Source organism: Penaeus chinensis, chromosome 33 (genome assembly GCF_019202785.1).
Source record: "Penaeus chinensis breed Huanghai No. 1 chromosome 33, ASM1920278v2, whole genome shotgun sequence".
NCBI classification, from domain to species: domain Eukaryota; kingdom Metazoa; phylum Arthropoda; class Malacostraca; order Decapoda; family Penaeidae; genus Penaeus; species Penaeus chinensis.
In genome coordinates this window covers 36,824,245-36,831,335 of record NC_061851.1, presented here as the reverse complement: position 1 = coordinate 36,831,335, position 7,091 = coordinate 36,824,245, and the positions used below count along the sequence as shown (strand labels likewise).

General features: G+C 42.9%; 1 long non-coding RNA gene across 1 annotated transcript in view; it reads right to left on the bottom strand.

Moving 5' to 3' along the window:
* Window positions 1-346: 346 nt before the first annotated feature.
* Window positions 347-7,091, bottom strand: part of LOC125043164 — a 10,456-nt gene continuing 3,711 nt past the window's right edge. The window contains exons 2-3 of the long non-coding RNA XR_007116397.1: window positions 6,802-7,091; window positions 347-432 (exon numbers count right to left, since the gene is read on the bottom strand). The exon at window positions 6,802-7,091 is cut by the window's right edge and continues 200 nt beyond it. This is a non-coding gene — a long non-coding RNA (uncharacterized LOC125043164). The remainder of the gene's footprint in view (window positions 433-6,801) is intronic.

The window sequence follows — 7,091 nt, the reverse complement described above, 5'->3', positions numbered from 1 at the left end:
TGTGTCTTTGTATCTCTGTCTCTGTATCAGTGCCTGCGTCTGTCTGTCTGTTTGTATACCTCTCTCTCCCTCTCCCTCTCTCTCTCTGTCTCTCTCTCTATCTGTCTCTTTCTCTCTCTCTCTCTATATATATATATATTTATTTATATATATATTCATTTATATATATATATCTGTCTGTCTATCTCTCTCTCTCTATCTATCCCTCCCTCCTTCCCTCCCTCTCATACACATGCACACACATAGTGTTTATCTTTCTGCCTATCTATTTATATCTTCTACCTCTTTTCATCTCGCTATTGATTTTCATTTCTCTTTCTTCCGATACCCTGCCTTTTTATCACATAATCTAATTTATTCTTACCTTTCGTTGGATCACCAAAACGTAACATACGCACCGGGGACATTACCATCAAACAGGCCATTTCTCACCTGAAAAAAGAAGAAAAATATTCATATAATTTACTGCAGAGTAATTAAAACTTACGCGTTCTGTGGGGGGGGGGGGGGTGTTGGCGTACAATTTGAAGAATAAATATATGTTCAATTTACTGTACATTACATCATGCTGAATATTCACGAGTCAACGAGATCGTAATGTTTTGAAAGCTGTTATTTATTTATTTATTTATTTTTATTTTTTTATTATTTGATATGATCCGTATTTTTATTCCTAACTCGCATTATGCTTTTTCTTGCAAGATTGCATGTTTTGGAAACCCGGATGCTCCTCACAGCGTCAATGCGCAAAATAATTTTTAATATCTATTAATGTATCGGTTTTGTATTGCATTTCAAGTTCATCCTTACTAAATATTTTCCTCTTCTTATCCTCTCTCTGCTCTACATTCTCCTATTTTTCTATTTTGTTTGGCTTATGTATGATTGTATTAAACGCATGCACTTTTTTTGTTTTTTTTTTTTTTTTTTTGTTACTTGTTAAACATTGTTATTGTTTTAGGGAGTTTTATTCTCATCGATCGCTGTTTATCTCAATTTTCTTTCATTCTTTCTTATTCCTTTCCCCCTTTCTTATTATATTAATCCTAGTTCCTTCTTGCACCAACATTCTGGAAAATTCTGTTCCTCCTCTTGCCTTCCCTCTCTCCTTCTATCTTTCCCTCCCCTTCTTTATCTCCTCTCCTCGTTCCCAAGTTTGTTTCTTGACTTTCTTTTCATCTTTACGTGTTTCCCCCTTTTCCCCTTCGTTCGTTCTCGGATTCTTTCGTCTGCCTTTCTTTCGTTGGATTTTTTTTTTCTCGCTCTCCTAACGCGTCCTTCTCCATTTACCATTTTCATTTTCTCGAGTTTGATCTCTCTCGCTCTCTTTCCTCTTCTCTCTCTCTCTCTCTCTCTCTCTCTCTATCTATCTATATATATATATATCTCTCTCTATCTATCTATCTATCTTTATACATCTCTATTTATCTATTAATTCATCTATTTATCTATATATCTCCTCTCTCTCTCTCTCTCTCTCTCTCTCTCTCTCTCTCTCTCTCTCTCTCTCTCTCTCTCTCTCTCTCTCTCTCTCTCTCTCTCTCTCTCTCTCTCTCTCTCTCCCTCCATCATCTTAAGCCTAATATTCTCTCGCAGCGCATTAGCTTCCTCTGAAAGGCAGTTGAAGCGAATATTCCAGCATCAGCGTCAGTGCCATAGGAGAGCCACTTCGCACGCCAGGCCTACGGAGAGAGAGAGAGAGAGACAAAGAGTGCCATCCAGAGAACTAAAACGTGCCAGAGGAGGTGCCAGAAGGTGCCAAGGTAATTAGGAGAAGCTGCCAGTGCCGGAAAAGTTAGTGAGGAGCAGGGGGAGGGAGGGGGAGGTCAAAGGTCACAATGGAAGCAGGTCAGTGATTAGCTGAGAGGCCGCGGAAGGGACGAAGGAGAGAGAGAGAGAGAGAGAGAGAGAGAGAGAGAGAGAGAGAGAGAGAGAGAGAGAGAGAGAGAGAGAGAGAGAGAGAGAGAGAGAGAGAGAGAGAGAGAGAGAGAGAGAGAGAGAGTGAGAGAGAGAGAGAGAGGGCGAGAGAGAGAGAGGGCGAGAGAGAGAGAGAGAGAGAGAGAGAGAGAGAGAGAGAGAGAGAGAGAGAGAGAGAGAGAGAGAGAGAGAGAGAGAGAGAGAGAGAGAGAGAGAGAGAGAGAGAGAGTGAGAAACGGGAACGGGGAAGGTTAATAGGAGACTCGAAGAGGAACAAAGAGGAGGAGAGGAAAAAAAAAGAAGATGGAGATGAGAGGATAGCTGGGGAGTGAAGGGATGGAAGAAAGGATGGAGAAAGGAAAGGAGGAAAGGGAATTTGGCGGATGATGGAGTAAAGGAGAAGAGGAGAGAATATGGAGAGGGAGGAAAGGAGGTGATGAAGAGAGAAGGAGAGGAAATGACGGAGGAAGTATGTAGAGGAGACGAAGAAGTGGATGGAAAGAAGGAAGGGAGTATCAAATATAAGGAGAAGAAGAGAGAAGGAGAGAAGTAAAAAAAAAGGGAAGGCGAGAAATAAAAGAGGTAGGAAGTGGACACGAAGAGAGGAAAAGAGGGGGGGGGAGAGGATAAGTAAGAATCGAAGGGAACAGAAGAAGGAAGGAAGGAAGGAAAGGGAGGAAGGAGTGGAGGCGAGAAGAAGAGAGAGGAAGGAGAGCCGGAGATAAAGGAGAAGGAAGGGTCAAAGGAAAAGGTCAAAAATAGCCTCTTGGAAAGGGGGGGGGGGGGATTAGTTGTGCCAGATACAGCCTCAAATAATAATTCGGTAATCGTCTTTTGTTAAATTAAGGCTTGTAAATACAATGTTTTCCTCGGGGGGGGGGGGGGGGGATATAGAGAGAGCAGAGGCGCCCTGAGCTTGCTTGTGCTTGCTTGAGCCCGGATTACTCTACTTCTTTCTGGCTCATTTTTGCTTCTTAATTCATTTCTACATGCTCGTAGATTGCATACAGGTGCGGGCATTAACCCTCTCTCTCATTCTCTTGCTCTCTCTCTCTCTCTCTCTCTCTTTCTCTCTCTCTCTCTCTCTCTCTCTCTCTCTCTCTCTCTCTCTCTCTCTCTTTCTCTTTCTCTCTCTCTCTATCTATCTCTATCTCTTCTCTCTCTCTCTCTCTCTCTCTCTCTCTCTCTCTCTCTCTCTCTCTCTCTCTCTCTCTCTCGCACACACACTTACCAGAACCACTAACCACGATTTCTTCTCTAAAATATCGTATAATAAAATATTTTCCCTCATCTAATGAATCTAGTTAATCTCTCTTGTTTAAATTGGTCTCTCCGGGATCTTCCAGGTTGCTCAGGCTTTTTTATGTTAATTGATAAACTTCCGCGCGCTTCCGTTGGTTATTGTTGCTGTAAATATAGAAAAGACAATAATAATAATAATAATAATAATAATAATAATAATGAAATAACAAAGAGAATGAGGAGGCATAAGAAGTTAAGTAAATATATGTATCTCCTTGTCTAGAGCGTATTCAGAAAAAAAACATTTTCCCGGAACCCCACGCAGGTTCTCGACGAAGTTTGTATCCATGTTTGCTTGTCGTCACGAGCGGAGGGGCGACTGTGGTGTGGGTGACGCTCGTGATGCGTGTGTGATTCTGTTTCATGTGCGCAACCAGTGTGTGTTTGTGCTTGTGTTTGTGCTTGTGTTTGTGAGTGTTTGTGTGTGTGTGTGTTTGTGTTGTGTTTGTGTTTGTGTGTGTGTGTGTGTGTGTGTGTGTGTGTGTTTGAGTTTGTGTTTGTGATTCTTTTTTTGTTGTGTGTGTGTGTGTGTTTGTGTTTGTGTTTTTTTTTTTTGTGTGTGGGTGTGTTGTGTTTGTGTGTGTGGATGTGTGTGTGATCATACTTGACTTCTTTGTTAGGGATTAAGTCAATATATTATCATTCATTAATGTATCGCATAAGCAGGATATATTTTTTTGTTTCTTTTTATGTGACGTGTTTGTTATTGATGGTGATGGAAATGAATTAAAATAAACAGTAAATACTAAATGACTTTACGTATTTCCAAAATCTCTTGTTTAGGCTACAGTCAATAATTTAAAAGTTTTTGCTAAGTGGCGTTTGGCATTCACGTCAGGCAACATCATTCGGATCTGTCTTCTCTTGTATGATTTTGGATAAACCATTAGTGGATTATAGTTTAGCGAAGATGCTTCCCCGAATTCTCTTTTATTTATATATATATATATATATATATATATATATATATGAGTGTGTGTGTGTGTGTGTGTGTGTGTGTGCGTGCGTGTGTGTATGTATATGTGTATGAGTATGTGTATGTGAGTGTGTGTGTGTGTGTGTGTGTGTGTGTGTGTGTGTGTGTGTGTGTGTGTGTGTGTGAGTATGTGTATGTGTGTGTGTGTGTGTGTGTGTGGGTATAGATCCCATTTTTGCCCTGTGGGTATTTTCACGATCCCCGGCAAAGTATTTGAACTCGCGGGGAGGCTGAAGGCACGATGGGAATGCTGGAGTTTCGCAGAATTTCTTGACTGAGCTGCACGGACATGCTCTCATGCTTTAAGATGAGATCAAATTTCTACACGATTCCCCGCAGTTTCTCGATATATATCTCTTTAGAATTCGCATCGTGACTTGTGGGAAAATGTTGATTATTTTTATTGATTTTACTTCTTTATTATTATTTTATTTATTTATTATTATATGTTTTAATGGTCCACTGGTTAACCCCCAAAAGCTTTACTTTATTCCCTAGCTCTCTTGGAAATGTCCCCATCCTGTCAAAACACACCGACACAATCTCCTTAGACAACCAAAAAGTGTGAGGTAATCAAGAATTCGAAAAAAAAAAAAAAATACTGATCCTTCTAAATTCTGCAAAAGGGCTGCGTATATATATCTCAGCCTCTGAAGTTCTATCCAGACTCTTACAGGGAGATTTTTCAAAGACCCTTCCAGGCGTTACAATCTCTTTGGCTCATGCCCTTAGATCCACCATAAATTCCTAATGTCCTTACCGTTTCCCCTAGATCCCTCGCGATTCCCCTAGATCCTCCCCTAGACCCTCTGAGACACCCCCTCAGACCCCCTGCCCCTCCCGGACATCCCTCGGGACCTTCCCCACCCTCCCTGCCCCTTCCCCCCCAGGCACCAGACCTCCCCTGTGGCGGAACGAGGGGAAAGGGACGCCATAACCTCCTGATGCCTCTACTCAAGAGGGTTGTTGTGAACGCCTTAATTACCATACAAGCTGCAGTTTAACCTTTCCGACGTCGTCTCCTTATCTTGATATAGGACTTTCATCGTTTTTTTCTCTCAGGCGGTCGGCTGGAGTGGAGGCATGTGTGTGTGTGTGTGTGTGTGTGTGTGTGTGTGTGTGTGTGTGTGTGTGTGTGTGTGTGTGTGTGTGTGTGTGTGTGTGTGTGTGTGTGTGTGTGTGCGTGTGTGTGTGTGCGTCCGCGCCCAAAGTGCATATTTGCGCATGCGTATATCATGTTATCACGGTAATCACCATCAAGAAAACAGTCATCAACACTGAACTGCCATTACCTCATTATCCCATTACACCGCTGCATTTCCCCATCTCCGTACAAACGGGATCAATACACGAGTTCTAAAGTTAAAGGAAGCCCTCTCGCAAGTCGCTACATCCTCCAATTCCTTCACGTGAGACTAGGAACAGAGCGGCGGTAGAGGAACGTACTCGGGGCGTGGTGCGTGGGAGTACCTGCGCCTGCGAGTGTGTTTTTCTGAAAGCGGATAAGAGTTTACAAATGACGATGTGTGCTTCTGTGTGCGCGCCCGAGTATGAACGTGTGAGTGTGTGGAAGGGTGAAAGGGTAGCACACTCGTGTTACCTCCCATGGCGAAGAGTTACCTGATAACAGGTATCTGGCTCCTCTTCCATCTCGCCTCGGAGGAGTTTCCCCGCGCGACAAACGCAGATGATGATGATCCGCACGTAAAGCGATGGAGGAGAAATGTAATGTGAAAGGAGACGAGAGAGAGAGAGAGAGAGAGAGAGAGAGAGAGAGAGAGAGAGAGAGAGAGAGAGAGAGAGAGAGAGAGAGAGAGAGAGAGAGAGAGAATGAGAGAGAGAGAGAGAGAGACTAAAACCCTACATGAGGCCTGGACAATATCGCGTGTCTGGAGCAGCTCTTCACGGCCCCATAACGTCTCCAAGCGGCCTTCTCGTCCTTCGAGGAGCTGAAGGAGCCATCCGCCCCTCGACGTCGTAACACTCGGGGCGACAGCTTGGAGGTCTGTGAACGCCCGTTGTCCTGACGAATGTGCGCTTTCCTTGTGCCCTTTTCTCCCACGCGCCACAGTAAATTAGATGCATGAATGGCCTTAGTTCGTCTCGTACGCCTTCGGAATGTCCCAGCGGACTCTAAGGTGCTTGGGCCTGCCCCGCGCTCCAACAGTGCCGCTTTATGCTTTCGCTGGGTATCCCAGGCACATTTTCTAAAGGTTAAACGTTATTTTACTCTCTCTCTCTCTCTCTCTCTCTCTCTCTCTCTCTCTCTCTCTCTCTCTCTCTCTCTCTCTCTCTCTCTCTCTCTCTCTTTCACCCCTACAGTTCTGAAGATGAGTCACTCACACAACAACACATGTGCAGGCTTGTATATAAGCTAATATAAGATTAATGAATCACACACACACACACACACACACACACACACACACACATATATATATATAGACACATAATATAACATCGTTAAACCAGAAGACTTGTTTGTCATCACATATGATATTCTTTTTAACCTGATAACTACATGCAATGCATAATTCAATTTCATTAGAGTCACGAACGGAATTTCAAATCAGGTCAGCTTCGGGGCAGAAGCCGTCGGCACTTACCTGAGGGCTCGGCTCGCAAGACTTGAGTGATACCATGTTTATAAATGTGGTGGGCGGTTTGTCCAGGCTACGCGGTCCTCATCTAAATGGGAGTTTTTTATTGTTTCCTTTGATATTTTTTGTTTGTTTTTGCTTTTTCTTCTTTGTGTCTTTGTTTCGTTTGCTGTTGTTCTTCTCTGTGCTTTATTTCTTTCTCTGTCTTTGTTTGATTAACTTTTTCTTAGTCTGTGGCTGTAATACATTTTCTTTTCTTTTTCTCTGTGGCTTAATTTCTTTTTCTTTTTGCTTTC